Genomic DNA, 16,654 nt, shown 5'->3' on the forward strand with positions numbered 1-16,654 from the left:
CTGCCACACATCTCATAATGCAAGTTTCCTACCAATCTAAGTTTCGGATAGTCCTTGGACCTCAATTGCATTTATCTCACAATACAATGACATTTCCTCAGATACCAAAATAATATCATTCTAGTCGTTTGAAAACATTTCTGCTTATGATGATAGTTGACTAGTGTATGTTCAAGAATCAAGCTAAGCTTACTTGAATATGTTGGTTTTAAAGTAATGAACTGCTGAAATAAAGCGACTGTCTTACTTGCAAGCCAGCAACCAGTTTACTGCTCGAACGACTTGGACCTTTTGTGTTGGTACAGTCTGCCTCCACGCAAGCGGATACGCTACAGTATATCTGTGTAAAAAAGAAAATGAATTTATATTTATATTGGGTAATGTTTCTCCGTCGGCATATCGCTGGAGAAAACCAAACTGTGAAAAGATGGACAATGAGTTAGTCGCATTAAATCACCTGCCTTTCTCGCATTTTCCTTTTACCGACTCACCTCATCGCCAAAGTCCAGTCGAGTTATCTGCTCCTCGGAGAGCACACCGGTGTAGAGAGCATTAGCCAATGACATGTTCTGAGCGAGCAGCACGTGCTTGCCCCAGAACCAGTCTACTGTGTAATGAAGGCCGCCTCGCTCCATCGGTTGTACATTGCAGACGAAGGACACCTTTGAATCGTTGCTGACGAAGACACTTAATGTTGGCGATACTGTAAACGTGGGTAGTTCTGAAAGGGAAACAAATTGCTTTAATGTATCTGTAAAACATTTCAAGTTTGTAAAGAGAAGAATATATTTGGCTGGTAACGTATCTTCTAGCTGTTCATGAATCCTTTTAGTGTTTAGGTACATATGATTGATTGATCAAACTCACTTATAGGATATATGATGCAGTGAATTTAGTTTGCACTTTTCGTTAAATGCATAGCTTACGAAATTACGTGTTTTTGATTCCAGACTTACCAACGTCAATGGCCAGACGGGATGTCACATCTCTGGAAGCAAACACGATATACAAGTCAGCAAGAGCCAGATGGCTAAATTCTAAAGTTGTCCTGCGCTTTCCAATGAGGCAGGAGTCGGGTCTGGTAGCTTTCTCACTCTCTTTGGCTGTGAACTTCATGGAAGAAGCGGTAAGGTGGCCGTTGAGAAACAGTTCAATGCCGGAGCCTACGTTCCAGGAGAACTGCACGTCCACGAACTGCTGGAACTGTGTCTGACGCGCAGAGAAGTCGGCGCTAACACTCCACTCTTTCGCACGCGTGCGCAGACGAACGTTGAGTCTGTTGGACCTCCACCAGATTGCCACACCTGTCGTGTCCAGCTGGTCTGCTCCGCACGAGAGTATATAGCTGTCGTCCTTGAAAGTGCGGATTTCCACGCTGAACTTTACGCTGAGGCCAAGAAGACAGTCGTCAGGGTTAAGAAGGCAGAAGTCAGCGGAACTGATGAAACTAGCAAACTGATCCACTCCATCGAGGAGAAGAGCAAAGCCGCCACGTGGACCTGGGACGAGAACCGGTGAGCCTATCACCGTCAAGTTTAGAGAGCGAGTGACCACCACGTCATCTTGGATGGCTAGGAAGATGAAGCGACGAAGAAGCTGGTACACCTCAGTTGCTGAAAACAAATCCAAATCCGCACATGAATATTATTATACTAGAATGAAACCTTTCCATGTTTGAAAAGTTTTAAACATTTTCAAATAAAAATAAAAAATAACAATGTAAGAATAAATAATCAAATAAAACATTCTCAATAACTATAATGTGTTTAGTGATTAAAAATCGTAAAATGGGAATTATGACCATACAAAGACTTCTAAATGATGAATTTATAAAATGTTGCATTTTGTATACATTTCGCCGCTTACCCTTCACGGAGACCCAAGCCGATGTGTTCTGGTTGGCATTACAGACGAAGCTACTGTCTCTAGGATTGGTAGCTCCTGTCTCATAGCACTGGTTGTCGATGACACAAACGCCTTTCTGTAAAACAAAACACCAAAACTCTAATAAAGTAACGGGCCATCTAAGCTGCTTTTAGGAACTGTAGCAAACATTGAGAGCATTGAGAGAACGTTTATTGCAGCACGTTTGTCAAGTTTGTACTAAAACGTCGGAAAACATACTTGTTAAAATATAGTCACATATTTGGCTGTAGTTGTCTGGTTAAGGGGTACTAGTAATCTCACAAATATAAACAAGCGTTTGTCCAGGTTTGACAAAGTTTTTATAACCACCATGTAAGAACTCCCAAACGCGGTCAAAGTTTATCAATATTCTCAGATTAATAATCCCCAACTACGGAGGGGTTTTATATTTTAAACTAAAATCATATATCCATCCAAAATACAGTATGTACCCTTGGGCTACAGCTTGTAGATGTGCAGGTAAAGCAGTTGGAGTCGTAGATGACGTAGAGAAGTGACTGCGTGCTCTGAAGGGCGCCATTGTTGCTGACAGTCACACTCCATGCACCGATGGCCCTACTACTGCCACACACAGACTGTTCCAGCATGCATTCTACAGAGTCGATGCTGACAAAAGTGGCGCGTGATGTAATCGCTGCTGCCCCGCTGCTCACTAACTGACCAGTTGCGGATACCTGTCGAGGACACACACACAGAATGCCGTAGACATGTGTGTTTGAGGAAAGTAACATCCAGGTGCAGCTTATTTGATAATCACTTCCACTTATTTTGCCTATCTGCTTGTCTCATCTTGACTGCTTCTTGTGAGCGCTCTCCCACATGCCCGATTCTGAGATTCGATCTGCTAAGTAGCTGTCTCTCATAACAAAGTAAACGCACACAACTTACAGTTGTTTGCATTAAGACACTAAAGATCAAAATTGATAGTACTTACATTAAGCGCTCGCAGGTGACATGTCAGAGTGGTTTTGCTGACAAAGTTACGACCCAAAACAAACAAGTTGCAGCAGTTGCTCAAAAAGCGATCACAAATGTTGTTTCCGTCGATGCTGAGTGTAATAGGGGGCTTTGACTCATCAACAGAGCAGTCATCGCCATCAAAACCAGGTGAGCATTGGCAGAATCCTGTGTTACAGCAAGAAACCGAATGTATAGGACGACGCTGAGAGGTCAGTGAAACACATTTCCCCTTTGAAGGACCTCTACGACCTTCTTATATCAATAAGAATTTATTCAATCTACTAAAACAGTGAAAAACTTGCTTTTGATGTGTGTCACTTCTACAAATATAATAAGTATAGTTTAAAGAAATTAAGGTGTATAATGCTCTCTATTTTTTTATCTTTTGAAAGACGGTATAACAGAGTTTAGTGCTTTATGAAAGAATAAAAGTGTAATAAAAGAAATATTACAAGTATGCTAGGTATGTGATTAAGTAAGCATAATGCATTTAAATGAGCATAGGGTTTTAAACTTCCTAACGTTGCAGCTAGATGAACGGATGTGGTGGCTAGTGAACATGAACACGTACATACAAATGAGCATGACAGATCAAAGGACACTGTCGTCTAACTAAAACCATGTGAATGAACCCATCTGCCGAACTAACGGTTTGAGCAATTCCCACGAGACCCACCAAGTTGCCTGAACTCACCGTTCGTGCAGTTGCCATGGCCGCTGCAGTCGCCAGGACACGCAGAAAGAATAACCTCCGGCACGACGATGTTTCCTGTTGACGTGACCCACATGCTGAGGTTGGAAGCCGCACGTTGAATGCACTGTTCGCGGACACTGCTGACCAGCGTCGCCGCCCATGCGGGGCTGTCAGTCATCTATGCAGACCATGAAAGCCATTGACAGCCAGTGAAAAGGCCAACCTGTCCTTGCTTATGACACTCGAACAAACGCGCCTTGACCAACGGTCAAGCCACTTAAACAAAACCCCTGAAAGTCATTTTCAAACTTTTCATCAATGTACATCTTCCTGATAGTAGTGAGCGTACCCGTAGACCTTAGATTAGGCTATAAACTAAAAGAATTTCTTTTACTGTTTGGGTAGAAAGATTTCTAACGTCACTTTCGAGAAACTGAACGTAATAAACTTACCTGAATGTCGCTCACGCAAAACTCAAGGTCACGCTCGATATTGAGATCATTAGAAAGTGTCTTGCGACAGGAGGAGGCGGACTTCGAGAAGTCCAAGGCATCCTGACAGATCTTTAGAGCGTCCTTCTCTTCAATGCCGGAGGGTGTGGGCCAAAACGCAGGCTGTTTCGATCACAAGACAATGCTTAAATATGTTCTGCAGTACAAGTTCGCTTGTCAAGAAGTTAAGTCCAAATAATCTATTTTCAAAGACATCTGGGTTATTTGGGATAACGCGTATAAACGCTTTTGTAACATACAATTCTCAGAAAATCTCAAGGAACACATGATCGATTTTGAAGGAATTAAATCTCGACGACATGAAAATATTCTTAAATACTGTGAGAGATATTGGAACATACCGGAGACACATAATCAGCGTCATATTGGAACTGGACATTAGTGACGAGGTCATTGTAGCAATGCTCTGGTTGGATGGCTCGGCGGAAATAGTAGCTGGTGACGTCTTCGTCTGTAAGGAAAGTAAATAGGTCAGCGCTTAAAACGTCACATATTGTACGCAGCGCGCACATATAACAAAAAGAAATGATCGAGGAAATTCCCATAAACCCTTTACGATCACTTCGAAGATTCAAAAATTTGCCGTTGGCTCACATTGTACATAGTTAACAGTGCCTGACGTGACGGTAGCTGGGATGGAGCAGTCGATGGAGAAAGCGTCTGCATCGCAAGTAGTGTTGATGTTACTGCAGGAGCAGTATTTGCGGTCGCTGATCTCCAGGGTGTCCTCTGGGCAAACTCCATTGTACAGAGAAGCGTTCCTCTCCACTCTGCACATAAATATTATCCCGAAACATTTACCGACCACTGTCTGGAGGCCCCATTGAAGTACAATCTCCTTCTCGACATCGGGACAAGAAGTCTTGCTTATGCTACGTGGCGTATGGGATCGGGGACTATTAATGTTCATTTTCCACGTTGTGTACCATGTACCAAGCATGTACCATACAAAACACAATAGGTCTAATCACGTTTTAAATAAATTCAAGTTTCGTTACGTTACATTATATGTACTTTATACAAAGGAGCCTACTTACCTAATCCACAAATGATACAGTACCAACCTTAGAGAGCTTCCGGACACGCGATTTTTCTTCATTTTTGTCTATATTTTCTTTCATATCAACGAAATGTTAGAGAGTAATATATGAATGCGAATGCTTTTGAGAGTGAACGAAAAGAAGCTTACCAATGTACGATACCACTTTTTAATACCTCATTTATTGGCAGAAATCTCCGCAACATAACAACTATAACACTGGTTATTTATGACTTGGCTCGACGCCCTTTAGACAGTCATAGTAGCCACACAGTAGAAGAGTTTCAAACTGATTTTACAGTTGATGATAACAACGTAGAACAGAAAGGAGTTTGAGTCAAGCAAGGGAGATCACCGGAGATTCAACTCGAAGATTCACAGCAAATGTGCAATCTCTTTGTATACGAAAACAATTAGCTCAAAAAGAAAGTATCTTATACAGCTCTGAATATTCAGTAAATGGCTAACATCTGCTATTTCAATATTTCATTTCAATAAAATATTGTCATGAACTCACTTCCAGCGCAGGGCGAATTCATCAATACTTGTTGTTATGTCGTTGGCAGAGTTGTCGTCAAAAGAGCCACACATGCCTGAATAAAGAGAAGAAAAAACAATTAATTTTGAATAAAAAAAGAACTTGCTGATGTTAAATAAAAAGCTGAGATGATTGAACAATGAGACTTTTTTAAAAACTTGGCCACGTCCATGTCCCTTGTCTTATAAAGAAACATTTTTACATGGAAGAATCATGTGCATCAAGAGGAAAATGATATCAATATACTGTGTGCGTGAACAAGTCAGGGACTACGTGAGTGGATGAGAAAGGCAGTGAGTGCAATACTACGTCCTGTATCCGTTGGAATGTATAAGTCAGATATCCTCTCGTTTTTTCTTTCGCTCTTACCCTCACTGTGGCCAAAGTCTGCAGCCGTTGCCGTGATAAACACGTTGATAAACTCGGAGAGCCAAGTGTGAGGGTCATACTCGAGAGTGACAAAGGTTCCAGTGGGAAGGATCACCTACAATAACAAAGTCGAGTTTTTATCTTGAAAACTAGGGTATGGTGCAATTTGAATTTTCGACTGAGATCGAAACAAAAAGTTTTCGATATATTTTTCCATGATTTCTAATTTCTGATTAATTCTAGAGAACTTTTGTCTTCGTGACTTTATGTAATTATGTAACTTATGTAAGAAGACTGAAGTAAATAAAACCAACAACAGCAAACAAATAACAGGGAACGGTACACAAAGATAGAAAGAAAAAGCGAGATAAATAGAAAAGGAGAGAAGACAGAGATAAAGTAAAAGATTCAAAATAAGGCACACAGCAGAAAGTCTTGTACAATTTGCTTAAATGCAGATTGGAAATACGCTATCTCACTCTTCCTTGTGCTGTTCATCACAGATTCCTTTATACCTTGTATTTCTGGCCGCCATTATAGCGCTGGATTTGGACAGGAGGGTCTGCTCCACCGCTCTTAAATATCTTGATGACCATCGGTTGGCCAATTCCAGGAGTCTGGCGGGACCGGCAGCGATCAAACAAAATCACAACGGTATCCACCTTCACTGCTGCCGCACAGTTGCAGGAAGCACTATTATCGTTGCACTTCCGGAAGAATGAATGTACCTGTATAACGCAAGAAGATCGTGATTTAAAGTTATTTATATAAATTTTCTCAGAGGAGATGTCTTTAACCTAACTTATTATTGGTTTCCTTTAGAAAATGTATCTCGGATTTAGCACACATTTAAAAATAAAAATAAAAAGTGGTGATTAATTCTTGTTGACAACCTAAATTGTTACTGTTAATGTTTTCAATATTGTTGTAAAACACTCTATTGAACTCACTGCATAGCCAAGAGTGGTGTGCCTGTAGAGCACGAACTCTCCTTCCCGATAGTTGCTGTAGTACCTGAAAATGGGAATCAGATCTGTTAGTCATAGTAGTGATAAATACTCAACATTTATAAAAGCAAGTAAAGATATTTAGTATTTTTAAGAAATTAATGAAACATAATAAACAGTTTATGAAGGTTTGTTTTGAATGGTTCATTGAACATTTTAACTGAAGCATTCAACTTATGGAAAGAAAAGAAAGGTGTAAATTGAAAGTAAAGTTCAGTTGAAAACTAGTGTTCGATGTCCTTCGCGTCTGCACAATGTGTATTATCCCAAACCGCGTATCTTTTACCCCTTTCTCAGATTTTAATATTTATGTTGTATAAACAAGATGGTTCACTCACACGCCGTCAAAGGTGGCAAAGTGCGGGTCGTTGATGGACATGCACTGTGCACCTGCATCTTTGTCGACCACTGTCACCTAAAAAAAATACATGATGCCAGGTGAGGAAGATCTGTGGACATCACATCTTTCTGTAGATGTTATCTTTTATTCTCTTGCACGTCAATGTACAACTGCTTAATCATTGCATAAAGACAGATACGTTTGAGGTTTTACAAAGATTGGTTTCTTTTCCTGACGACAATTTGAGTTCTACCGGGTCATTATCCAGCTTTACACAGCTACAGCATAATAGCCTATTGACCAATGTAGTTTTAAATACATCGCCCTAACCTGTACATTGGCAAGCAGTTCGTTGGTGACTGTGCCCTGGCATGAGACTGAGGCGTTGATAGTGGCCATTCCCGTCTGTGTTCCATCTTGCGTGCCATCCAGTACAGCCCTCAGAGCGATGTACAAGGTGGAGTTCCAGTTCGTAGCTGTCACAGTTTGTCCGCACTGGCCTTCGACTCCCGAACTTTCGATGACAGCCTGGAAAATATGGGCAATATTAGTTAGCAGGCGGACCATTAGATTATGGTGTCAGTCAATACATTGTCATAGGGCTCTGGATCAGTATAACACAGATTGAATACAACTCATCCAAAACAAGATCTAATAAACGGAAAAGACTGAGAGACAAAGTGGAGAAACTCCTTTTATTTAATGCCAAATACTTCCAACATGAAGATAAAACATCATAAAAGTTTAATTTTTCTAGTTCTATATATCAGGATTTAAGACAGCAAGAAAAACTTGTGGGGATTCAGATGAGCAAGAGATGAAAATTTTTGGCAAAGTATAATTATATGTAACGCAATGAGGTCTGTGCAAGTAAATTACTGAAAACAACTTCCTAAAGTTTTTGTTCTTTGCAAGATAAAATGTTGTGCTTCTGCATTTCATTAATCTTTTTCGAATTTTCGTACGATGTCGGCAGAATGGCTATAGGTCGATCATTAATCCAGCAATAAAGAGCATCATTCCTTTCCTCACCTGCACAAGAGGGTTGCCATTGGGACATTTGCGTGGTCCCGAGAACCCGTGCAACAGCGCTGTAACTGTGACAGATGCATTGTTATCACGGAGGCCGAGAGGACACAGGAGGTAGGGCGGGACTATAGGGACGAGAATGAGGCGATAACTCTCTGCTCCCTCTGTCACTGTTACCGTTTTCTCAACAACCTGAAACATGACAGTTTGCATTTCAACAATTTGGAAACAAAAAGCCAGGATCTGCGCTAATCAACAATGAAGAAACTTTATTGGTTTATCGCGCCAAAATATGACTGAATTCTAACAAATTAAACCTTGGAAATATTTGTGTGAGCAAAACTGCTTAAATATTGAGCTGGCGAAATATTTAGGATGCGTTCTAAACGCGTCATCTAGGTTTTTGATAATAAAAAGCAAAGAGCAGCGGTTCCACTAACCGTAATAGTGGCTCGGAAGATGGATGTGAAGGTTGGGCCACTCAGACCTTCACAGTTGTACACAAAGCAGGCAGTGACAGCACAGGAGATCTACAAAAAATATGAATGTTTAGAGGATTGTCACGTTTGATTTTACAAGTTTATCCACACTTATACATGTAGACAGCATAAAAAAAGACATTAAAAAGATTCCTCGTGTAACTCAATGGTACAAGTTAAGAAAATCGTAAGCCTCCAGTCCTTTCAAGGCTAACCTCTGATCCGAAAGTGACATTTTCAAGTTTCTCTTCGAGCAGCGTGTCCTGGTCACTCGCAGTAATTAAGTTCTCCTGTACCGGAGAGCCATTCACGCTCCACTGGACCGTGTATGCCACGTCTCCGCGTGGGAGTCGACTCCACTGGCAGACAAGGTAAGGGACACTGCTGTTTGGATTTAGGACTGCTTTGATCTCAGGCTGTTGGGACAGTGTGGGGAGCTCTGCACAGACCAAAAAGATAACCAAATTTACTGTTTTGTAGCTCTTGAAAAAAGCTTTGCTTTTGTTTTTGTTACTCCTATAGATGCCGGGTTGTGCACAACGTAAACCGAAAAAAGGCAAAAAATAAGAATTAAAAAAATGTAGCTAGTCAGACACTTAAGAGCAAGAGACATAGCGAAATGACAGGCTTAGAAATTAACCAAACAAAAAGCAAAATTAAAGACTGAGAAAAAATAAAGTACAAATATAAACTAAAGAATTAAACGGACAAAAAAACTCGATATTCGAAGAATCTAGAAGAAAAATTAAACAGCGAAAAAGAGGAACAGTGTCTCGATAGAAAAATTTACATAACAGTCACAGTGATATTGCACTGAAACATTGCAAAACTTTCAGAATACATAAGAAAACACTTTTAGGAGTTTCAATTACTTTTATCGTTGTATACCTTTCTAAAGAAATCATATACAATTTTATGGTGGATTAAAAACTCTTTAATAATGTACTGACCTGTGGTGACGTCTAGCCTGTCAAGAACGGGTTTAGGTGCCGTGAAGATTTGCAGATTTCCAAAAATAAGGCTGGCATAACACCCTTGTGTGCCAGGCAGCGGTCCTCCGACGTAAAGAGTCTTGCTCACGGATGTGGCAGGTTTGGCGCGCAGGACATAGTTCAGCGTGCGGTACGTCTTCTGCCCCACGATCGCTTGCAGGCCGACGCCGTTGCCCCAACTGATCTCATAGTCCACGAACTTTTCCAGAGCTGGCTTGTCCAGCCGCAGCGTCCAGAGATAGTCTTCCGTGCTGACCGCGACGTAAGTCCAGTTTCGCCGGTAGTACACTGCCAGACCCGAGTGAGTGCTCAGGTCACCCCCGGAGGTCAGGAGGTACATGCCCTCGCACAGAGTCAACGCTTTGAGGGTAAAGGTCAAGGTGAAGCCCAGGTGGCAGCCACTAAGGTTGGCCAAAGGCTGCTGGCGGAGGATAGGTCCAGCGTCTGGTTCAAGCCGTTCAGCTGCACGGACAGTGATCCACCCTTCCCTTGCACAAGCTTGACGCCCGGCGAGACGACAAATGAATTTGAAGCGTTGATGGATTTTAGAGTCGTGCCTTCAATGGATTGGAACTTGTATCGTAGCGCTACGGCTTGTCTTTCTGCAACAATGATTCACAACCTTACCCTGAAGCCAGGATTCCAGGATGTGACTACATGCTAGCTCGTATGTTTAGGCAAGTTCATCTTTATAAATTGTAGGGACACTTTAAGGTGTGGAAAGAAGGGTTAAATTCTAAGGCATTTCGCCCCGTGAGCCTGAGGAAGGACTTGCACAAACGTACCAGAGATTTCGCTCCAGCTGGATTGGTTTAATCTTGGATCGCAGTATTTGCTCGGGTCGTCAGCGAAGACGGAGTTACAGACATAGCATAAGCCATTGATCTGACATATGTCACCCTGCATTTCAAAAACCAAAGACGTACACATAATAATATGAGATTAACATAGTAAATAATTTTAAGAGAATTCTTCATAATTTGTAGCTTCTTACGATTTTAGTTTATAAGGCTATTAATCACTAAAATAGTACATTTCAATAATTTCTCTTGCATTATTATGCTTTGAGAATGTTTAGTCAAATCATATCCTCTATAAAAAATAAGAAACTAAGCATCATTGGACTGACGTTATCATGCAAACAGACAGGGCTACAAAAACACATACTCTTCTAATGCATCTGCTTTCGTCACATTTGTCGCACTGGCTGTCAAAAACAATTTTCTTCAGCGGATAACTTTGCTTCGACCCGTCGAGACTAATGCTGATGTCCACACTGTAGTTCAGGGACACGTTACAGAGGACTGCACTGTCGCTGAGAAAGATGGCGGGCACTGTGAAACTGTGCGTATCTTTCAAGTCCAAATCCGTTTGTGCTCCCACCTTTGAAACAAAAGCAAAAAAGACTCAGTCTGAAGTTCTGACTGCTATTAGCATAGCATTATATCTTTAACTCGTGTACTTTCATTTTAGAGGGAATGTCATATTTTATATACGTCATCTTGCTCCTAATATGTTAATTTTTGTTAATTTGCTGTTATGAGACAGCAATTTACAAGGCGAATAGGAGTTTAAGCATTTTAAATATTTGAAAATAAAATTTAAGATTATAAGTCAAATACTTTAAAAGTGACCACACCGTAAGCCCCGAAAACGAAAGCAGTTTATCACAGTGGTGTCTAGACTAAGTCAGTCTTAGAATGAACAGTATGGATGTGTAAAAGACAAGAATTTATTGATAGCAGGAAGACTAATAAGGCAAGAAAACAATTTTGAAAGGTAAATAAGAAGATTATTTGATACAAACATCATTCTATAATATCCCTTTGAAATTTCTGAGGTCGACAGAGGGAAAAGAAAAGAAAATAATGAAACGATCTACATCTCCTGTTGTTTCTTTAGCATAAATAAAAGTGACGTTGCAGGCTATGTAAAAAACAGCCAACAGTTCTTCGTTGAAACTATAAATTATGCAATTGTTGTCAGCTCCTTATATTATTGTTCTTTTGAAAATTGACAAGGTAGTTATTTTGAGTCCGGTGACTTCTCCTATTTGCCTGTTCGTTGGTGCTGAACTTGTGTCTCCACAACTAATCTCTTTCTATCTTTTGAAGGTTTTAACTTTATCCCCATTGGACTGTAAGTCATAAAGCCACTCTAAATATTTACTTAGTATGTTCTTCAGCAGCTCTTCTAAATTTCTTGTAACGTCTTGTAACAAAATTTACTCATGATGACATTAGAGTAGATAACACAACGCACTTGCTATTGCAGAAAGATACTTTGCAAAATTCTGATACAGTATATCGTAGTTTTTAGTAGGCCAACCTGTGCAGGTGTCACATGGCAGGTCAGCTGTGGAAGATTGGCGAACCCACCCCCGACGATCTTGACAACACCTTTACATCGCCCCTGTCGTACGTCACATTTGGATCCACCCGCGATGTAGCTCAGGGTAGGCGGCTGTTTGGTGTTCACTGAGCAGTCCGCGCCATCAAAGTCGTTTGTACACGAGCACGTTCCTAGGAAAAGATTAAAAAGAAAACAGTGAGTGCTCTTAAATGTCTGTCAAAGAGATGGGGGGATTGATGTTTTACGTCCAGCCAGCAACTAGGGCCTTACTTATCACGGCAGCCAAAGAACTACAAAACGAGCTGAGATGTAGCTACTGCGATTATAAATGGAACGCTTTGGCTATTGTACGTAGAAATCACTCTCATTAAAGAACATTTTAATGAAGTTAAAATAGAAACTACACCCCTCCCGTTCGGATATGGTAAGTACAAATTTGGTGTTAGAACGGTAATTGAAGTACTGAAGTTAAAAATGACAACAATATAAATATTAAGTACTACAGACTGCCCTGTGACCCTTGCTCCGACCATAAGCGTGCATAACGTGTGTCTGTAATTTTATTGTGTATGAGTGATTATATGTTGAAGAAGTGAGCGTGTTTGTTATATGGTGTATGGTTGTTTATGACTGAGTCTATATATTTTTTTATATAAAGGGCTCAGAGAAAATATGAGGCAAATTGCTATATAAATCATCATCATCATCATCAATCGTCAATCAATGGCAATCCATCATCAATCATCCATCCATAAATCCATCCATCAATCATCATCATCATCATCTTATGAGAGAGGGAACAATACATTGTATTTACCATTTCCCATACAGATCCCATTGTTAGAGCAATTTCTCGGACAGAACAAGCCAAGAATACGGAAGTCAGGTTGCAGCTGAGGTCCATCAGTAATCCAGAGAGTGACGTTCGTAAACAGCTGGTGCATGCACGTGAAGCGAAGACTGTCCACTGCTGTCGTGGTCCACCCAGTGTCTCCAGAAACCTGTTTCAGAGATCACAAAAGATCTCAGTTTATTGCACGTGTTCATGTCAGATAGTGCTTGTACAGGTCTTGGTGATTCTCTGATCAAAAGAGAAGTGGTCAGCACGACCTAAAACACCACTAATCCAAACATTTTCTTATCCATCCATTCATTTGCTCTATAGAAGTCGACTGTTATAATAAAAAAGAATGTGTGCGGTGAAAAGACGTGTGTATCTCCGTCTGCAATAGGGACAGAAAGTTTTTTGTTCTTGACAGGACTAACATATATACAGCACATGAAAGTGTTTGCATAATTATACAATGAATTTGCAAGTAAGAGAATTGGAGAATGTTATCTATTACTTAAATTGATATATCTGTGTCTGTTTGTGTCATCATGCGTTGTTGTTACATTTAAATCTGCGTTTGAGGGTTGACTCACTTGAAGATTTTGCTATTTTTAAAATTTTTTTGAATGTGTAAATTTTTCTTTTGTAAAACGCGTCTCCTAGCTTTAACTGGGATATAGCTCTGATTCATTATTATAACCATTTATTATATTACCAGTTTATTCATCCATCCGTTCATTAAGCCATTCATTCATCATTCTCGGAGAACTATTGTAATATAATCGAAAAACATTGTTTCAATGTTAAATACGTTCATCTACTAAGATCCAAAGCCTCTCAATGCCTATATCACTTTAATCAGTAAATATCCTCCTCAATGATGATGGTAAGTTAATAAAATACGTACTTGAAGATCGGTGACGCATGCTTCAATCTTTGCATCGATGTCTAGTCCAGCCAGGTGCGCACAGATGCGATATGTCTCACTAGAGATCACCTCGTTCCTACACAGTTGTCTGGCATAATCCTCTGTCATGTTGTACGCGCTCGGCCAGGTTGGAATCTAAATAACAGCAAAAGTCCACGGAACCCACTTCATGAGTTAAGTAAGCTCTTTTAACAAATCCGGAGAAGTAAGTCAAAAATATGCATACTTTCTTTAAAGTAAGTAATGCTAATGACATTGGCATTACTTCTATTGTAGTTAACTTGGATCTCGAAGTTGTGTACTGCAAGCGACTGTGACATTAAATTGTTTAGTTTCACTGTTCCTAGAGCTTAAGGTAAGCATTTGTTCATTACCTCCGGCACGTATGTGACGTTGAACTGGTAGGTGAATTCAGGAGTTGTGTGGTCACATCCTTCTGGTCCTCTAGCTATGTCAAGCAACTGCGCTGTTACGTCCTCGCCTGACGAAAAAAGTAGTGCAACACTAATACAAAAAATAGATAGGGTAACAAGGCTCTCTTCTCTGGATTTAAGTTAATATGTTGTCTGAACCCTTACTTACCAGTTAAATACAAGCTTTAAATCTCTAGTAATAACCACTTCGAATGCAGACTATTAACGGGTTGGAGAAGGTCAAAAGTGACAGTAAAAGAATTAAATAACTGGTGTTACAAATGAAGAAATTTTCACGCGAAGATAGTTACATCTCATCTTTTAAGAGTTTTGTCCACAAACCATAAGTGAGTGATCTGGAGTAGGTTGAGGATGATCCACAGCTGGCAATGTACATTGAGCTAGAACACACGGGACTGCTTTCCAGGCCGCATGCGCAGTACTGCTCGCCGCTAGCTTCCTGGATGTCGTCCGCCGGGTTAGGACAGTAGCCATTGAGATACGAATACTCTGCTCTGTAAGGAAAGATAACTCGTTAAGCTCTGGCATAAAGAGAGCAAAATATGAATTATTACACATTTACAAATTTTGGGTTACGTAAGTCAAATATTCGAATAGATGTAAAATGTGACTGTTTTTTTTTTAAAGTCATATTGGGTAGAGAGTTGAATTTTTCTGTAAATGACACCAGCATGACATAATTCAAAGGAGTAACTTTCAGTTGTCTGTACGCGTAAACACCGTGACCTTTTGATGAGTGTATGTAGATTGTTGATATAATAACTCTTCAAAACTATAAAATACACAGAAAAAAAATTGCTGACGTTTGGTTGGACAAACGTCAAGCTGAAGATACGACACGAATTTGAACAGGACACCTGTATTGAGTGTACTAGTCTCCCCTAAATGTACAAATACCTCCATGACTCGGAGAATCTGTCTGGTCGCTTGACCGTCTCGCCGGACACATATCCTGTACTGTTAAGAAGGTCATTCTCTTTGTTTCCATCCAACGTGCCACAAAGACCTTTTTTAAAAAAATCATTATTACTATTATTTTGTCTTCATTAGTCATCAATAATCAGTTGTTGATAAATCAGATACGCAATGTTAATAATAAATGTATCCTGGTATTGCACAATAGTAATATATAAATGATCATTGATATCTAATCAATATTAAATCCCACCTTCAATTTGTTCATAGTCAAATGCAGATGGTTGAATTCTTATGTTCAGGAAGTCGTTTCCAGACGCTCCTTTACTTGCCTCTGCGTAAGTGCCAGTTGGTAGGTAGACCTTCAAGTAAAGTCCAAAGTCGATAAATATACAGCAGACAGTAATAAATCAACGGTAACACACAAGCACCTCTAAAGATGGTGAAGAATATAAAGAATATAAAATAGCTGAAAGGGGATTTTGCGAAAAAGTATTCTACATACGACATTTTATGGCATTTCATTGTTTATTTATTTAAGGCAAAGGAAGAGACACACCCTGTACTTAAGGCCATCTGCGAAGCGGACGATGGTAGTACCAGGAGTAAGCTGACCGTTAAGATAGAGGCGAACATCCAGTGGTGGTGTGGTGGAGGAATTAGAACAACTGTCGATGACCACAACGTCATTGTATGATTTGACCATCATTGCGCAGTTACACGAAGCACGATTCTTCCGCATGCTTTGTAGAGAGCTTGCACCTAAAGAAACGAATGAATAATGTCATCTCAAAGAGAAAAGTAATTTGTATATACGTTTGTTTTGTTTATAAATGTGCGTTTTTGATAAATAATTTTAATGATCTTCGATGTTCATATAGCTGCAACCTTACCATATTTAATTCTTTGTCATGTAATGAAGTTAAAATAACAGAGGCAATTCTTACCAATAAAGAAGTCAAGAAATAAAGACAAAGGACACACAAAGACTGATCAACAATCTGCAGCTCACCTCGAACGGCAGCGTTCTATGGCGATACAAGGTGAAAAATCCTTGCAGGAAGTTGTCGTAGCGACTGAAATACAAAACCCGATACTAACGATAAATTTTGCAATCTTCCATACTTACTTCTAAACGACGAGTTAGGAAAGCTTTTTTATTTTTAGAAGAGAAGTAAAACAAATCCTTTTGGACATTTGTAATAACATAATTACACTTACCGGCCATCCACAGTGGTGATATGAGGGTCGTTTATAGACTGGCAAAGTCCTCCGACATCGGAATCAACAACCACTATCTAAAGGTAT

The sequence above is a fragment of the Pomacea canaliculata genome, linkage group LG5 (genome assembly GCF_003073045.1).
Source record: "Pomacea canaliculata isolate SZHN2017 linkage group LG5, ASM307304v1, whole genome shotgun sequence".
In the NCBI taxonomy this organism is placed as follows: Eukaryota; Metazoa; Mollusca; class Gastropoda; order Architaenioglossa; family Ampullariidae; genus Pomacea; species Pomacea canaliculata.